We start from the raw sequence: 19,435 nt of genomic DNA on the forward strand, positions 1-19,435 counted from the left end.
TCTGATAATTTGCTAAAAGTAAAACCTTTACAATCAGTTTTTGTATATTGATCTCATATTTCCAAAACCTTCTAATGTCACTTGTTTTTTAAAAAGTATCATCCAGATTGTGTGGGAGAAGTAAAGCTGTCTGTTTTTACTGGGGTTATCATTGTCTAAGAAGTAAATCTTAACTGATGTAAAGAAAAGCCATTAAATTTTATGAGTATCAGAGAAATGTTGGCCTAAAAGAATGAGTTAAGGTATATTTGCTTCTGTTCCTTTTGCTGGAACTGTTTGTATAGAATTGGTATTATTTCTGCTCTAATGTTTGATAGAATTTAGAATGTAGCTACATGGACTTGGAACTTCCTTGTGGGAATATTTCAAAAAAACACAGTTAATTTCTTTAAGAGATATAGGACTATTGAAATTATCTACTACTTATTTTTAATGTGCTTTGAAGTTTATATCATTAAGCAATTCTCCAAATCTGTTTTTTTTTTAATTTATTGGACTTAATGTGTTTATAATATACCCTTATATTCCTTTTAAATCTGTACAATGTGTAATGACAGTACTTCTGTCATTAAGAAATAAAATGTTTGGAAATCAGTGATCTAAATGTCTTGTGTATCAAGATGTATGAAAATAAAAACAAATTAAATTCAAACAACTTACAAAAATATAACAAAACTAAGGAAAGTATTCAATGACATAACTAACAGTTCTAAATATAGAATATCAACAGTTAAAATTCTTTCAAGGAAAGGGCTAATAAAATTCAGAAATCTTTAGCATGATCAGTCAAAAGATAGAAAAATGCAAGTTTCTAATATGAAGGAATTCTTACATGTTGCTGTTAATAGTTCAATATTGCAAAAATACATTGAAGTACTCTTTAAGGACATCTACTAAATCTATCATAAATCATGATCCAACTATTCTATTTTGGGTATTTATTTGCAGTACTATAAATTTGCAAGACTATCAGCAATGCCTCATCAATAAGAAGTAGTTAGAAGTTCATATGTGGTCTTAGCAGGGAAAATGAGTTTCATGAGCATATGGACATACTTCTAGTATGTCTACACTTTCTTAAAATTGATTTCAAACAGATGATAAGCAAATTAATCTCAAAGAGGGAAAAATAAATTACCCTGGGACTTAAAGTGAGATTTCACATCCATTTCAGGTTCAGACACCAAACATCTTCTGAACAGCATTCTCTTTGATGTCAGGGATCTTCCCTCTGACCCCTCATCAAGAAATGCTAGCCCACCATGCCATCCACACTCAGACACACTCAGGAAAAGTCCAAGCATACACATAGACTCTTTTCTTTTTTTAAATAATCCATATATTCTTTGGATAAATGATACATTAAACCAAATCAAACATAACTATGAATAACTAACTAGTCAGAGGTAATATCCTTTGGAATAGAATTAAAACATCATTAAAGACAAACATTCCTGCCAATGTGGCTTTTCCTGGATCCCCCAGTGGCAGTGGGCAGGAGAAACTCAATCTGGAATGTGCTGTGTGGAAGTCATGCAAACATTCTTTGATAAATGATAAGTTCTTGGACAGGGAGAAAACTATGGAAAAATGGGAACCAAGGCAAAGAATGAGATTGGTTTGTGAGCTTTATAAAATGTGGAGGTCAGGATTAATTTGGAAAGTGGTGTTTCTTTGATATAGAAAATAAATAACTAAAAGGATGTTATAGGAGAATGATAGTTTGCTAGATTTTATTCCTGTCTTGATTTCTACTTGGGGATATATGTTTAAGTGTTGTCCTTCAAGACATCACTTATTTCATCATCAATACCTAATTGTCAGTCACAGAGGAAACATATGCACATATGAGAAAGGTTATGCACTCAAATAAAGAGAGCAGTTGGAACATTTGAATACTTGTTAGAAAATAATTTTTAATGAAGCTACATGTTGTTACAACAGAGTTTATTAAATGTAATAGTTTTATTTTTCTCTTTCCTAAATAATGAAATACAAGTAGTCTGGTAATAAAATGTCTCATGATCCAAACCTTTCCTCAAAACTTTAGATACTGCCATATTTTCTTCTGATGGTTTTTCCAAAGAGAAGTTAAATCTGGCAATAGTTTTTCTGCTTTATTAGTAACATGACAAAATAAAAATTTGCCTAGCTCCTTTCTAGTATAAGAGCTCTATTTAATTTTATCCCCATCATTATTTTTTCTGATCATTTATCCTTCTTTGTGCAATACCTCAAGAATGAGTGCAACTCTTGTACTGCATGTACATATTCTGAAACACTTTCTGTATTTAATTAATTTCCTTTTCATTTCATCCTTTTATCTATGCCAGTTTTGGTTTGCTAAAGCTTCCAGATCACAATACACTAGGAATAGGTTAGAAGGACTATATCTTCTCTGAAGAAAGGGTGCTGGCATCTGGGACAACTCTGTCACATGGGAAAGCACATGGATGATCCTTCTCTCCCAGTTGCATAGCTTTCAGCTTCTGGCTTCAGTGGTTTCCTCTCTCAGCTTCTGTGGGCATGTCCTTGCCCCACAAATTCTCTGGAGCTTCTCTTAGCTCTTTGGGCTTTTACTGTTGGTCCTTTATCCACTTACAAAAGAATCAAGTAAGGAGTTTAAGACCCATTTTGAATTAATTGGGTCACATCTCAATTGAAATAACCTAATCAAAATGTCCCACCTACAATAGATTTGCACCCACAGGAATGGATTAAAAGAACTTGGTCTTTTCTGGGGTACATAACAGTTTCAAGCTACGATGATGCCCTTCTCTCTTATGACTACATGTTCTGTGACCTAAGAGATATTATTTTTAGGAATGGTATGCTGTCAAATTTTCTTTTGGTTTCTTCAGGAAATCTTTCCCTGAAGTCTCATCTACAGGGTAGACATCTATTTGCTTTATTTATTGTATCATAATGCATTCTGCCCACAGGTTTCTGTTTTTAGATCACAACTTTTATTTTTTAAAAAAAAAGCTGACGTTTTTCAAGTTAATATGAAATGTCTTTGTTTCTGGAACCAATGACTGACAATTACTTGCCAATTTTTGGTAGGTAGGGGTGTGTAAACACATTATATAATTCAGTTCCCTAAGCTATGTGAGACATAATTTTCAATTCTTGTCAATAGGGGAGACACAAGTAATTTTGAAATCAGCATTCTGAATTGTTGATTTTCAATCTTATTTATTATTTTTAGTGGGAATTTAGTACAGTTTACTCCATGAAAACACTTTATGTCAGATAAAGTGTTTACTGGTTTCCTTATTACTCAATTTGGAATTCCACTAGAGGATGAAAACCAAATATAAATTAAAAATTATTAAAATATAAATTTCTTAAATTATAGATTTAATTTCTCCATTAAAAAGAGTGTGTCAAAGTGTCACCATGTGGTCTTCTTGGAAGCCTGAACTTTTAAATAAAATTATCAGTAAAATGTTTTCATTAAAATTCCCTCCTCAGTATATTATTGCCTTAAATTATTTTGACCCAGATGCCTTTTTTACAACACCATCTCACTACCCCACAAAATCAATTATGTTTCCAAATCATTTTTGTGTGTTAAAATTAATATTTGATTTGTAATTACAGGAAATCTCTAAGCCTAGTAACATCATCCATTGCACTCATAATAGCAAGAGAATAATTCATATCTAATTGTACTAAAAGAATAAAAACTATCTCTGTGGTAGATTCCAGCCTTTGATTACACATTTATTGTGTGCTTCCATTTAAAATAGCATTTGACACCAAATCTTTCTGATGGCATTTTTCATCTCTGTATTTCTCAGAGTATAGATTAAGGGATTGAACATGGGGGCAATGATTGTGTAAAACAGCACAAATATTTTATCCTCAGGGTAAGTGTTAGCTGGTCTGAGGTAACCAAAGATTAAAGGCCCAAGAATAAGACAGCCACTCTGATATGAGACCCACAGATAGAGAGAGCTTTGTGAATTCCCTCAGCTAATGATTTCTTAAACTGAATAATATAATGATATAAGAAAGCAATAAGATAACAAATGTTACTAAGGCAACCATACCTGAATTGACAACAACAAGGACACCTGTGATGTAGGTATCAGTATAGGCAACTTTTAGCAGTGAGAAAATATCACAGAAAAAGTGATCAATTACATTTAGACCACAAAAGGGCAACTGGATTTTCATAGACAATTGAGGAAAGGAATGGGCAGTCCCTCCAGCCCAAGAAGCTAGGACTAGAAGATGGCATATTGTCCTGTTCATGATAATCATGTAGTGCAGAGGTTTGCAGATGGCAGCATAGAGATCAAAGGCCATGACAGTAAGAATGAAAATCTCAATACTTCCAAAGAAGTGCATGGTAAAGACTTGTAACATGCAATTACAATATGAGATGATTTTTGTCCCCCCTAACAAGTCATCAATCAATTTGGGTATAACAGTAGAGTTATAGCATATATCCATTGAGGATAAATGGCAGAGGAAATAGTACATGGGTTGGTGAAAAGGGGAGCTGCATAGAATGGAGATGAGGATCAGGAGGTTTCCTACCAAGATGGAAACATAACAGAATAAAAAGAGCACAAAGCAAAATATCTGTATGTCCAGGTCATAAGAAAGTCCCAAAAGAATGAATTCTGAGATGTTACTTTGGCTTTCCATATATTTCAGTTCAGTATGTTTTGTGCACAAATGAGTTGAAAATCTGAAAATAAAAAAAAATTAATCGGGATAAAAAATTTATAGTATGATCACAATAGCATACAATTTACCACAATAATGGGTTGACTCACAGAATATTAAGTATTCTTTACTTATGGAATTATGCTACTTTTTCTTTTTTATCATGTCTCATTTTACAAAAAAATATTCTGGAAAAATTTTATAATGGGAATAAAAATGTGTTTTCTACAATTTTACCAGTAGAGGTTAAAGTTTAAGTGTTAGTTTGGTCTTCAAGAATAAAACTGTTTTGCATATTTTAAATGTATTGCCTTAACCATAGAGCGAACTTTCCTTCTTCCAACATGAACTGGAAAATACAAATGTTTAAAGCACCCAGTTTACATTGGTAAACTTTAATTTGGTAAAGCTACTGAGAAAATTATTATCAGTCACAGAGTAGTTAGCAGTTAACTATAAATAAATAATATTGAATAATTAAGGAATGGCTCATTGTCCTATCTTTTATTTATTATAACTGACCTCAACTGCTTGTTAATGAAATGGTATATTAATTGTCAAATATACTTATTTACTTAAACAAATTGATTTAAAGATAATTGTTATACAAGTAGGTTGGTGAACTATTTAAATAACATCACTCTATTAATCCTAAATTGCATGATTTCCAATAAAAGTGAGTCAGATCACAGGAATCTCAGTAATGTTTCAGAATCTGTATGTTATATGCTGTTGACGCTAACAGATAAATACCTGGATTCTCACTTAGTTTGGTGCTGCATCTCATGAATGAGAGCAGAGCAGGATGGGGGAAGATTATCATGGGGTACAGCAGTGGAAGGAACTGCTGTGAATCCTCATTTCATTAGAAAAGATTATGGAATTCCAGAAGTTACCAGATCACCCAGTCAGTTTTTCTGAATATTTATGTAAAGCTATAACTTACAGCTAATATAAATTAGAATTCTCAGGTTCTAAATCATTTAAAAATAATTGTACTTCAGTTTTTCCAAAATGTAGATTCCTTAGGTCAAGATTCTTGCTTGCTCAAGGATCATGATAAATATTTAATCCACAATAACTCCTAAAATCCCATCCTGCCATCTGAAGGAACATGCTATTATGATCACTGCTTTTTGCAGATGTTAAAAGGAAATGTGAGTATATTCAGGTGAGAAGAACATTTGTAATTAAAACATAAAACACTTTTGATCATGTAGTTAGAGAACAAATTGTCTATAAAAGAATTGAAGGCATCAGTGTTGAAAGGAGCAGTAAATTAAACCACTATATAAGTGGTTAAAATACTGGAAACAAAGATAGAGGTAGAAATGTAGAGGAGTGTAAAATAATTTGAGCAGTTGTGAACAGTGAACTCATTGCTTAATCTCCTTAAACCTCATTCTCCTCAATTTTACAATTAATAAATTTTTGCATAATTCAGAAGTATAAGGAATAAATGAACTAAAGTGAAATTTACCTCAGTGTCATAGTGTGGTTCATGCTACACACCTTTTTTTTCTTTTTTGTTTTTACTTTTTTCTCCTTTGATTGAGCAGTTTAACAACTACTTAAATTATCCTGCAAATATATACAACTAATTCAAATGAAGAAATAAGTAGGGAAAAAAAGTAAAGCACAACCTAGAATTAATGTGTGACCAAGTAAACTTCAATTTCTATAATTCATGAGTGAATAAAAAGTTATTTTGATGGTAGATTGACTATCTTAGGACAGTCCCTAAAACTATCTGATTTTTATCCTATCACAATAAAAATAAAGGAAATTATTACTTTACTTCTTTGATAGGATGAATAAATATTATAGAAGCCCTTTTGTATGTGATATAGCATAATACATCCAATGTTCTTAATATTAAGATAGAATTTCCATCATAAGTTCAAATTTTCTCCTAGTGGTATCAGAATGCACCAATCTATAAACTTACCTTAGTTGAATCTAGTCTCTTTTAGGAAAGCAGTTTGTTCAAACATAGAACAGTTTTCTTATTTTTGATAGTAAACATAAATGGAGTTATTCCTTGATAGGAATACAGAGGAAGATATATGAACACCAGAGTAAGACTCAGTGAAATTCACTGCAAACCTGAAAATTTTAACTTTAACTCTATTCTTCTCACCTGGAATTAGGCTTGTTTGCAAATAACTGAAGCATTTTTAGAGTAACAAAATTATCTTATACTCTAAGAGAAGTCATGGTCCTAAGAATGAAATTAGATGGAATAAATGTGAATAGCACATAACCATTCTAAAACATGGTTAGTGGGATTTTCTCCAAATCAAAGTGGCATGGGTAATTCACTGACCAAGAGGTCTGAGTGGCCTTCAGGTTAGATTTGGGATGCATTAAGAAGAATTCCCCCTTAGATACTCACCCTGATTGTTCTTTTCCTTTGTCAGAATCAGAAATAAAGGCAGAGAATTATAAACCAGCAATTGAAAGAGAACTATATTAATTTTCAAAAATATTTTCAAAATCTCAAAATGCCTTAGAACCTTCTGCAAGCTTTTATGGCATGAGTGGGCTTTAAGTAACTGATCAGGGTTGCAAGGAAAATGGATCTTTATACCTTGGCGAAGCAAGCTGGAACTTTTGAATGCAGATTTAACATCTTCACATTAGTTCAAACTAAGATAAACTGGAAGAATTTGAAAGATCTGCAAAAGCTAACACAGGTATTTAAGTCCTAGTGGTCATCTATTTTAAGCATGAAATTTAGTCTGAAAGAGCAGAATATTAACCTCTGCGGCAATGTAAAAATTAAAGCCCTTAGAAATTATATTCCCAGAGGCATGTCTACCAGTACTCACAAAATATCCCTCACCCCTTGTCCATGGAATGTCCCTTGTGCACCTGGGCATTTTCTCTACAACTTTGGCTTGACCTGGCTCAGGCACTGATTCTCTGGAGGCCCCAAGATGCTACAGCAGGGCCCAGAGCAGTTCAGTGAACTCCACAACCTCTGTGCTAAGCTCACTTACCAAAGAAAGGAAGAAAAGATAATGTAGCCTGGATTGGTATTAGATTAGCCACCAGGAATTTCTGACATAAGGAAGGATGAAGAGTATTAAAGACAGGTGTCACAGTCCAAACATGGATCATTATCAAGAATAGCCTGGATGTGCATAAGTCAAAAGATCATTAAAACCAGTGACCTACATGATCATGGACGGGACCAGGTTATTTGTTGGACCAGGGACTAACATGGCTGGCATAGATGGTTGGGGAATAGAAGAGTAAAGAAAATTGAAAAAAAAGAATAAAATTTTTCCTTCATATGCATATTATGATAGAAAGAGTTATTAAGTGAGAAAATAATGAAAATGTCAAAAGAAATCAGCACTCAAATACATCAACGTTTTTATTCTGTTTACCATGTGGTTCATTCTCCTATGTCACTGCATTGATGCAGATTATACACTCTCAGCCCTAAATTCACACACTGCATTTCTGTCAGCCTTCCCTCTCTGCTATATACAAATCCATACATTAAAGGATTTTGCATAAAGTTAAAACTTCAGGAAATCAGTAGTTTGTGTAACTTATCTGGTTCAGAACAACAATCTTAGAAAGATGGTAATTTATTGAGAAATTATGGAGCACAATAAGTTCAGTATATTAATCCTCTACTGCATATGTATTATGATATAAAAAATACATCTACTTTCCCTCTTCAATTTTGAGATAAATTCACATATAATATGATCCAAACTGTACAATGAATTGTTCACTGTATCATCATATAGTTGTGCATTCATCACCACAATCAGCCCTTGAACACATTCATTACTCCAAAATAAAATAAAAATAAGAATGAAAATAAATTAAAAAGAACACCCAAAGCATCCCATACCCCCAATATTATTCATTTACTTTTTGTCCATACAATGAATAAAGGGACTGTGAGCCACAAAGTTTTCACAGTCATATAATCACACTGTATAAACTATATAGTTATACACTCTTCTTCAGAGTCAAAGCTGCTGGGTTGCAGTTTAACAGTTTCAGATATTTCCTTCTAGCTATTCTAATAAACTAAAAACTAAAATGGGATATCTACATAATGTAGAAGAACAACCTCCTGAATGACCTCTCAACTCCATTTGGATTCTCCCAGTGACAGAAACTTAATTTTGTTTCATTTCTCTTTCCCCTTTTGGTAAAGAAGTCTTTATCAATCCCTTGATGCTGGGACCAGGCTTATCCCCAGGAATCATGTCCCACATTGCCAGGGAGACTTAAACCTCTGCAAGTCATATCCCATGTAGGGGGAAGAGCAGAGAGTCCAACTGCTGAGGTGACTTAGAGAGAGAGGCCACATCTAAGCAACAAAGAGGTTCTCAGGGGGTGACAGGCAGATTTATAAGTAGTCTTAGGCTCTCCTTTGCAGCAACAAGCTTCATTAGGACAAAACCAAAGATCAGGGGCTCAGCCTACTAAACTGGTAGTCCCTGAAGCTTGTAAGAGTATCAGGAATTTGCCAGCTGGGGAAGTTTAATATTTCCATATTTTCCCCCAGTCCCTCAAGGGGGCTTTGCAAATGCTTTTTTATGCTCTGCCCAAATTACTCAGGTATATATCAGGGCTTCACAGTAACCTGTACAAACCAACCAGATCTCATTCCATTTTCAAGGTTCCATGTAGTTATGGTGGTTGAATAAACTGACCATAAAAGTTAAATTACATAGCTTGCTATCGAAAATATAGATTTTGCACCAAATAAACATCTCTTCCTTTGATCTCACACAGAGGTTGAAGTTTAAAAAAACCATCAATATCATCCTTTACCATTTAGTCCAATTTACCTGAGTCCTAACAGAGTCCATTTTGTTCATATTTCTAAGTGCAGTCAGATCTCTTCTTCAGCTTCCTTAATACTCATTGTAGGGGTAATGCTGACATTCACAGCTGTTGAACTCTGGTTCTGAGTCTCATGTGCCACATAGATACCCAAAGTTTCAGTGTTTGACCAGGTTAAACACAAAGAGCTCAGTATCTCAGAATTTAGAAATAACCATTATAACTCAGGAATAGATGTAACTGCTGTAAAAACTTACAATCTAGGATCCTTTACCATAAACCTTCTGCTGATAACCTATGCTCTCCGATTCAACTCTCAAGAGTTTACGCATTATAGTTAGTCCCTATTAATGAAGCATTATAATATTTGTCTTTCATTTCTGGTTTACTTCACTCAACATACAGTCCTCCAGGTCCATTCACCTAGTTGCATACCTTACTTCATTCCTTCTTGTAGCCACTCAATATTCTATTGTATGTATATACCACAGCTCACCATTCCATTCATCAGCATACCCTTAGGCCACTTCCATCCATTGTGAATTGTGAATACTGCCACCATAAAGCCCAGTGTGAAAATATTCACTCATGTTCCTGTTCTCAGTTCTTCCAAGTATATACCCAGTAATGGTTTAATGATTGCAGGTTCATATGGCAACCCTATTCTTAACTCTTTGTGGAACCACCACATTGCCCTCTATATGGGCTGCACCATTCTACTTCCCTACCAACACTGAATAGGTTCATCCCTCTCTCCACATTTTCTCCAGCACTTGCATCTATCTGTTTATCTTAAAAAGTTTTATTTATACTATATACATTCCATCCTAAGAAAACAATCAATGGCTCTCAGTATAATCACATAGTTATGTGTTCACCTTCACAATCTATATGAGGACATTTTCATTTCTTCTTGAAAGAAAGAGGAAGAGAAGAAAAAGATAAAGGAAAAAGAATGATGAATAAAAACAGAAAATAAAATAAAATAAAAAAGTAAGACAACACCACAACCACCAATAATCAAATACACCTCCCTTATATCCCCCTCTTACAGACATTTAGCTTTGATATATTGCATTTATTACAATTAATGGAAGCATATTACAATGTTACTGTAAACTACACACTTCAGTTTTCATTGATTAAATTTTTCCCCATACTAACCCATTTTGAACATCATGCAAAGTGGACATTCATTTGGTCTTCCTCATGTAAAAACATTCTTTATTATGTACATTTAATAACCAGCATTGACTGCTCTAGGTTTCACTAAGTTATACAGTCCCAGTCTTTATCCTCTATCTTTCCTTCTCATGTCATACATGCTGTTAGCTTTCCTCTTTCAAACATACTTACAGTCATCTTTGTTCAGTATACTTACAATGTTGTGCTATCTTCACACAGTGTTGTGTTATCCATTTCTGGATCTATAAAATCAATCCTGTTGAATAGTCTATATTCCTTTAGCATCAAATGCTGAATCTGTACCCTCTTTCTCTCTCCTTATAACCTGTGTTCTCAGCTTTGACTCTCAAAGTTTGCTCATTAATGTTAGTTCTTATTAATGACAGCATACAGTATTTGTCCTTTTGTTTCTGGCTAATTTTGCTCAAAATAGCATCTTCAAATTTCATCCACATTGTTATGTGCTCCATGACTTTATTCTGTCTTACAGCTGTATAATATTCCATTGTGTGTATATACCACAGTTTGTTTATCCACTCATCCATTTATGGACATTTGGGCTGTTTCCGTCTCTTCATAACCTTGAAGAAAGCTGATATTAATATCAGTTTACAAATGTCCATTCATGTCCTAGCCTTCAGTTCCTCCAAGTACATATGTTGTTATGGGATTGCTGGATCATACAGCAATTCTATACTTAGCTTCCTGAAGAACAGCCAAACTCCCTTCCAGAGTGGCTGCACCATTCTATATGCCTACCAACAGTGAATAAGTGTGCCTCTTTCTCTAAATCCTCTCCAGCATTTGCAATTTTGTTTGTTAGTTTTTTCTAAAAGTGACCATTCTAGTAGGTGTAAGATGACATCTCAATGTGGTTTTGATTTGCATTTTCCTAATAGCCAGTGAAATTGAGCATCTTTTCATATGTTTTGAGCCATTTGTATTTACTTTTCAGAAAAATGTCTATCCATGTTTTTTGCCCATTTTTTTACTTGAGTTTTTCTGACAAAATCCTTTCATGCACAAAAGTATTCAATTTTGAGGAGCTCCCATTTATCTATTTCTTCTTTCATTGCTCACACTTTTGATATAAGGTCTAGGAAACCACCTACTATCACAAAATCTTTAAGATATTTTTGTACATTTTATTCTAAAAATTTTATGCTCTTAGCTCTAATATTTAGGTCTTTGATCCATTTTGAGTTAATTTTTGTACAAGTTGTGAGATAGTGGTCCTATTTCATTCTTTTGGATATGGCTAACCAGTTCTCCAAACACCATTTATTGAAAAGGCTGCTCTCTCCTGGTTGCATTTGCTTGACAACTTTATCAAAGATCTATTATCTGTATGAGAGGGTCTGTTTCTCAGCACTGAATTTGATCACATTGGGCAGTATATCTTTCTTTATGCCAGTACCATGATGTTTTGACCACTGAAGCTTTGTAATATGCTTTAAAGTCAATTTGTGTGAGATCTCTCACTCCTTGCCTCTTTCTCAAGCTATTTTTCACTATTTATGGCATGCTTCCTTTCCAAATAAATTTGGTTATTTCTGCAAATTAAGTTCTTGGGATTTTAGTTGGTATTGCATTGAATCTATAAATCAATTTAGGTGGAATTGACATCTTAACTATATTTAGTCTTCCAATCCATCAACATGATATATCCTTCCATTTATTTATGTCCTCTGTGATTTCTTTGAGCAATTTCTTTTAGTTTTCTGTGTATAGGCCTTTTTTGGTTTTGTTAAATTTATTCCTAAATATTTGTTTAATATTTATTTGCTATTGTAAATTGAATTTTTTCTTGATATTCTCCTCATGTTGCTTGCTAGTGTATATGAACACTTCTGATTTTTGCATGTTCATCTTTTCCCTGTCACTTTGCTGTATTCATTAATTAGCTCCAGTAGCTTTGCTGGAGATTTTTCAGGGTTTTCTATGTATAGGATCATGGCAACTGTCAACAGTGAAAGTTCTACTTCTTCCTCTCCTATTTGGATGATTTTTATTTACTTTTCTTGCCTAATTGCTCCAGCTAGAACTTCCAGCACAATGTTGAATAACAATGGTTACAGTGGGCATCCTTGTCTTGTTTCTGATCTCAGAGCAAAAGCTTTCAGTCTTTTCTCATTGAGTATGATGTTAGCTGTGGCTTTTTCATATATTGACTTTATCATATTGAAAAAGCTCCCTTCTATTCCTATCCTTTCCAGTGATTTCATCAAGAAAGGATGCTGAGTTTTGTCAAATGACTTTTCTGCATCAATTGAGATGATCATGTGATTTTTTCTATTTTGATTTATTGATGTGGTGTATTACATTAATTGAATTTCTTGTGTTGAACCAGCCTTGCATACCTGGAATAAATCTCACTTGGTCATGGTGTAAAAGTCTTTTAATGTGCTGCTGGATTTGATTTGTGAGTATTTTGTTGAGGATTTTTCAATCTATGTTAATTAAAGAGATTGGTCTATAATTTTCTTTTCTTGAAGTATCTTTATCTGACTTTGGTATTAGGGTGATGATGGCTTCATAGAATGAGTTAGGTAGCTTTCCCTCCTCTTCAATTTTTAGATGAGTTTGAGCAGAATTGGTCCTAATTCTTTGTTGAATTCACATGTGAAGCCATATGGTCCTGTACTTTTCTGTTTTGGGAGCTTTGTGATGACTGATTCAGTTTCTTTACCTGTGATTTGTTTGTTGAGGTCATCTACTCTTCTCAAGTCAATATTCATTGTTCATTTCTTTCTGGGAAGTTGTTCATTTTGTCTAAGTTGTCTAGCTTATTAGCATATAGCAGCTCATAGCATCCTCCCATTACCTCCTTTATTTCTGTGGGGTCAGTCATTGTGTCCTCTTCCCATAATGCATATTTTGAAGTAAGTAATATTAGTTCTATTATTCAGATAAGGACACTGAAACATCTGGAGTTTATAAAGTACCTCAAATTACTAAAAATCAGTCTTGGCCTTCTTTCAGTGGAATAAATTGGCATTTCTTAGTTCTAATTTTTGCTTCCAGGATTCAAAATTTAAGAACCCTGATTAAATGAAGGATTCTTGCACTTCAGAATGAAGTATATTGGAACCCAGTTTTTGGTTGCCACTTCAACATGATGCCTAATGCTCAACACACTTCTGTCAAGCTCAACAGTATTAACATGCAGAAGAAGATAGTTGCTCATACCTCTAACAATATTTTATAAACAATGATACATACCTGGATACTCCCTAGAAATGTATGCAGGTTCCTCATGTGTAATGTGGTAAATTGCAAACTCAGTCCTCAAGTCATCTCTGGTCTTATCAACTTATGTTGCTTAAAAAAAATAATTTTGTTAAGGTCAAATACATCTCTCACTGTTTTGTTTTTAATAAGTCATTGTGCCAGTTTGAATGTATTGTGTCCCCCAAATGCCATTATCTTTGTAATCTTGTGGGGCAGACGTTTGGATGCTGGTTAGATTTGCTTGGAATGTGCCCAACCCAGCTGTGGGTGATGATTTTGATGAGATGTTCCCATGGAGGCATGACCCCGCCCATTCAGGGTGGGCCTTGATCAGTGGAGCCATATAAATGAGCTGACTCAGAGAGAGGGAACTCAGTGCAGCTGTGAGTGATGTTTTGAAGAGGAGCAAGCTTGCTAGAGAGGAACTTCCTGGGAGAAAGCCATTTTGAAGCCAGAGCTTTGGAGTGGATGCTGGCTGCCTTCCTAGTTAGCAGAGGTTTTCTGGACACCATTGACCATCCTCCGGTGAAGGTACCCGATTGCTGATGTGTTACCTTGGGTGCTTTGTGGCTTTAAGACTGTAACTGTGTAGCAAAATAAACCCCCATTTTATAAAAGCCTATCCATCTCTGGTGTTTTGCATTCTGCAGCATTAGCAAACTAGAACAGTCATGCTTTTATTATTATATTTAAGGACTTTTCTCCTTATCCAAGATCAGAAGCTTTTTTCTACCCCATCTTTTTCCAAACATTTTGAACTTTTATATTTTAAGTATAGGTCTAAATCCACTTTGGATTAATTTTGTACAATGAGTAAGATATAGACATTGATGTCCAATTGTTCCATCTCCATTAGTTGAAAAGAATATTCCTTTTCCACTGATTGCCAAATTAACTTTGTTGAGATTGATCTGAGAAGTATGTGCATGTCTATGACTTTACTTTCTAGTCTGTTCCATTGACAACTTGTCTTTATTTATGAAAACACCATACTGTTTTGATCATCTTAGCTTTATAAAAAACCTTTATAACAGGTATTGTAATTTCTTCAAGGTTTCCTCTTTAAAGTCTGGGGGATAATTTAGATCTATTATATTTCTGTACAAATGTTAAAATAAGTTTGTTAATTTATGAAAATAATACCTGATTAGATATGTTTGCTTTGACCTAGAGATTAATAGGAGAAGATTTGAAATCTCAATAAAGTTGAGACATTCAATCCATCATATTTGTATTTCTAATTATTAAGTTCTTCTATTCTCTCAGCATATTTTACAGTTTTCAATGTATGCCTTTCACCATGTTATCACATTTATCCTTAAGTATTTCATATTTTTGACCTATTATAACTGGTCATTGTGTGTTGAATAATGCCACCCAAAATGTAATTTCATATCCTAACACCTGATCTTGAGAATGTAATCTTATTTGGGAATAGTCTTTGAAGATGTAATTAATTGAGACTAAATTTGGTAGGTCCATAATATAATATGACTTCCTTAAAAGTAGAGAGAAATTCAAACACAGAGACAGAAAAAGGGAAGTCCATGTGAACATGGAGGCAGAGACCAGACTGATGCATATACAAACCAAGTGTTTCAGTTTGCTGAGGCTGTTGGAATAATAGAGTAGGGTTGGCTTTTAATAATGTGGATTTATTAAGTTACAATTTACCACTCTAAGGCATGAAAATGACCAAATTAAGGAATCAACAAGAGGATACCTTCTTGGAAGAAAGGCTGCTGTCATCTGGGTTACCTCTGACACATGGGAAAGTACATGAAAATATCTTTTTCTCCTTCTCTGCTGGGCTCTGGTTTCAAAATGGCTTTCTCCCTAGACATTTTCTTTCTTAGCTTCTCTGAGCTCTCTCCAAAATGTCTCTGCCTCTTATCCTTTCAGAGAGGACTTCAGCAAGGGATTAAAACCCACCTACAATGTATGGGGTCACATCTCAATTGAAACAACCTAATCAAAAGTTCCCACCAACTATCAGTCTGCCCCCACAAAATTGGATTAAAGAACGTAGGCTTTTCTGGGGTATATAATATATCATAACCAGCACACCATGAACACCAAGGATTTCCAGCACACATCAGAAGTTATGGGAGGCAAGGAAAGGTTATCCCCTACAGGTGGCCCTACTGACTAGTTGATTTTGGACTTCTACTTCCAAAAGTGTTAGGCAATAACTTTCTGTTGTTTGAAACAACCTAGTTGTGTTACTTTTCTATGGTAGTCCTAGGGATTTATGAGAGTGAATTTTTAAAAATTCAATTTCTGAGATTTTGTTTCTAATATGAAAGCTACAAATGATCTTTTTATGGTTATCTTATCATAAACCCTGCTAAACTTACTAATTAAAAAAAGACACCCAGACTGGATAGGAAGAAGTAAAACTGTATTTAGAGACAATATGTTCATCATTGTAGAAAATCTCACTATACCTTATAATTATCAGAGAAATACTGGTCTAATAGAAAGAGATTTGGAAGAGTTTACATACAATTGGTATTTTTTTCTTACTTAATAGTTGGGAGAATGAACTGGTGGAACTATCTTGACATGGGGAAGATTTCACATAACAAATTCACTCACTATAGAAGATACATCTTTAAAAGATTGATCATTATTTAAGGATATTTTTCATTCTGTATAAGTAGTTGAATTTATTTGCCTTAATAAGTTCATAGCTTCCCCTTAGTTATTTAAAACCTATAAATGTATAGTGATATTGCAATTATGATCCAGATACAAGGAAGTTTGGCAATTAATGATCTATGAGTCCTAGGTATCAATATCTAGGAAAATAAAAGCAAATTAAACCCAAACAAGACTGAGATAAGGGTATAAAAATAAAGAAATAAAAAAAATGACTTAAATTACAGTCCTAAAAAGTGAATATCCACAAGGCCAAAGTTAGTTCTTGAAAGGATTATCAAAATTCAGAAATATTTAGTGTGATCAATCAAGACAATTGAGCAAAAAACATGTTATCATTAGAAAGAATGGAAATCTGTTATATTGCTGGCTGTAGAAAAAAACTGCAAACAAACTTTGAAATACTGTGGGCCAATATCCACTAAAGGTACTGTACACTTTGACCCAACACTATTGCCCCTAGATATTGATATACAATACCATAATTTTGTTTAATCAGCACCAAAGCATCATCAATTATAGTGGTAGGAATGTAAGTATACTTGGTCTTATCAGGAATAATAAGGTACATGCATATGTGGCTCATATTTCTGGATACCTGATCTTGCTTATAATCAATTTCAAAGAACAGATGAGGAAATTAAGTTCAAAGAAGGACAATGAATTATCCTTGGGATTAAAGCAGGAATACATATCCATTTCAGACTCAGACACCCAAAACACTAAGGCCAGAGTGTTTTCCAATTAGATGAGGCACATGGGACAAGAACCTCACCAAACTGGACAGGTTAGGAATTCTGGAGAGTATAATATTTTAGAAATCTGTTTAAATGGGCCTAAAGATTCTTGGATATAAATCTCTCAAATTGGGACCAGGGATGAAGCCAATTATAGCTATAAATTTGAGTGAATGGCAGAAGAGCCTGAGAAAGCCATAACTGCATCAAGGAATAAGGAGGAGGTTTTAATAATGCTTATTCCAAGAAAAGAAGGAGCTGTCAAGAAAACCTTGACCTAGTAAAAAAGTTTCAGCATTGGAAGAAAGGAAATGGGCTTAAGTAAAATATAATTTGTCCTGTCCTTTTTGGATGTAATTATGATACTGTGAAATCATTTTACATGTGTCATCTCATAAATTTTTCATAAAATTTTCAATATTATGGAAGTGGAAGTAAATAAAAGTAAGGAAAGCAACACAATAGACTTAAAATATTTGGGGAATATAATGCTAAAAAAAATTAGGGATCCAATTTTGAAGTAACAGATATCAGAAAGAATGGTACTCCTGACAGACTTTGAGATATTCAGAGACTGGATCCAGTCTACTGGGCCTTACAGGCTTCTTCTTTCTTTTTGAGAAAAAGGAAGTCAGAGCAGTTTTCATTCCTCAAGCCCAGACCTATACCCCAAAATCACAGGAAGCAGCTACAGTGGTCATCATTCCGTATCCCTCAAGATTGAGGAATTTAACAATAGGAAGTGGGACTAAAACTTCCTAAATGCCCACTTGTCTTACCTCCCAGACTGCTCCCCTTAATTATCCCAGCCACACCTTTGTCAAAACAGTAACCCCAGACCTTAGTAATGTCCTATCCCACCTAGTTCCTGTTTCTTTACTTCTGCCTTATTAGCCAGTTCAAACTGGACAAAATTAAAAAATTCTGGCTACCTGTACCTGCACATGCACAAAACAACAAAGTTCTGAACTATACCTAATTATACTACTAAAATATTCAGTCGTCATCATGTTAAGGCTGCCATTTTTGATCATGCAATATATGAGCAGCCATGATCTTCTGCTGTGCATGCTCCATTTAAGCCCTGCCTGCAGACCTAGGTCATCTTACCCCATCCTCCATCACCTAATTCTACCTCTCTAAACCAACCTCTTCCAAATCATATACAAATCTCATACCGTTTCAGCTCAGGGAAACAGAGTTGAGCCTTGCCTCTTTTCTACTTGCTGGTCTGCCTTGTAATAAACTCTTATCTCAAAATTCTGGTGTTATAGCATTAACTTCTACATGCATCGGGCAACCAGCCCACTTGTTCAGTATCAGAACCTCTAACAATATCATCAGAGCCAGTGGAGCCTTACAATTTGAAGTAAATAACCTAGCAGACTTAGTGTTCCAGAAATGACAGGCCCTAGATACAGATTTATAGATGACATTTACAGATACACTGGTGACAACTTTTGAAAGAATATAAGCTATTGGATGAATTGGGAACTCCCAGAGCTTGGGACTTGTTTAGTTGGGACCATGACTTCAAGGCATTCTGCAAACTATTTGCATTGTTCTCCTGGTAACTTTTACTTTGATCTCCCTGCTTTGTTGTGTCACCACAGAGGTCTTAAATGAAGTATCAGTATTGGAGTCCTTAACCCAGGAAATGTCTCTGCAGTTGAAATAACACAAGGAAGTGAAGCTGGAAATGGGAAGATTGATATGAGGGCTATGAGGACAACCTCCCTTATTACTGATCTCTACAAAGAATCTAAAGATTGAAGATTCAGTGGTGACCAAGATTGGCTAACAGTTGGTCAAGCTATCTAGAGTACAATCAAAATGTGCAAATTGATAAATATAGCAAACAGAGCCTAACAAATTCTTTGAAGAATAAATCATATGCAGGAAAGCCCTATGTCCACTAGATGTCATACCTAACCCTAAAATTACCAATTTCTAAAAGTAAAGGGGGAGAAAAGGAATTTATAATAACCAATCAAATATTTTATTCCCTCAATTGTCCTTGTTCAATAATCAAATATCTTTACTTTACATTTTTACATTCACCTAATATAAACTTGCTCTCCTCTTTGTCTTGGGGGAGCTCCCTGCCATGTGGTTTGAAA

At 34.3% G+C, this 19,435-nt stretch overlaps 1 pseudogene; it reads right to left on the reverse strand.

The window, feature by feature from the left end:
* Positions 1-3,743: 3,743 nt before the first annotated feature.
* On the reverse strand, positions 3,744-4,659 carry LOC119520802 (annotated as a pseudogene).
* Between the last annotated feature and the right edge of the window lie 14,776 nt (positions 4,660-19,435).

The sequence above is a fragment of the Choloepus didactylus genome, chromosome 26, assembly GCF_015220235.1.
Source record: "Choloepus didactylus isolate mChoDid1 chromosome 26, mChoDid1.pri, whole genome shotgun sequence".
Taxonomy (NCBI): domain Eukaryota; kingdom Metazoa; phylum Chordata; class Mammalia; order Pilosa; family Megalonychidae; genus Choloepus; species Choloepus didactylus.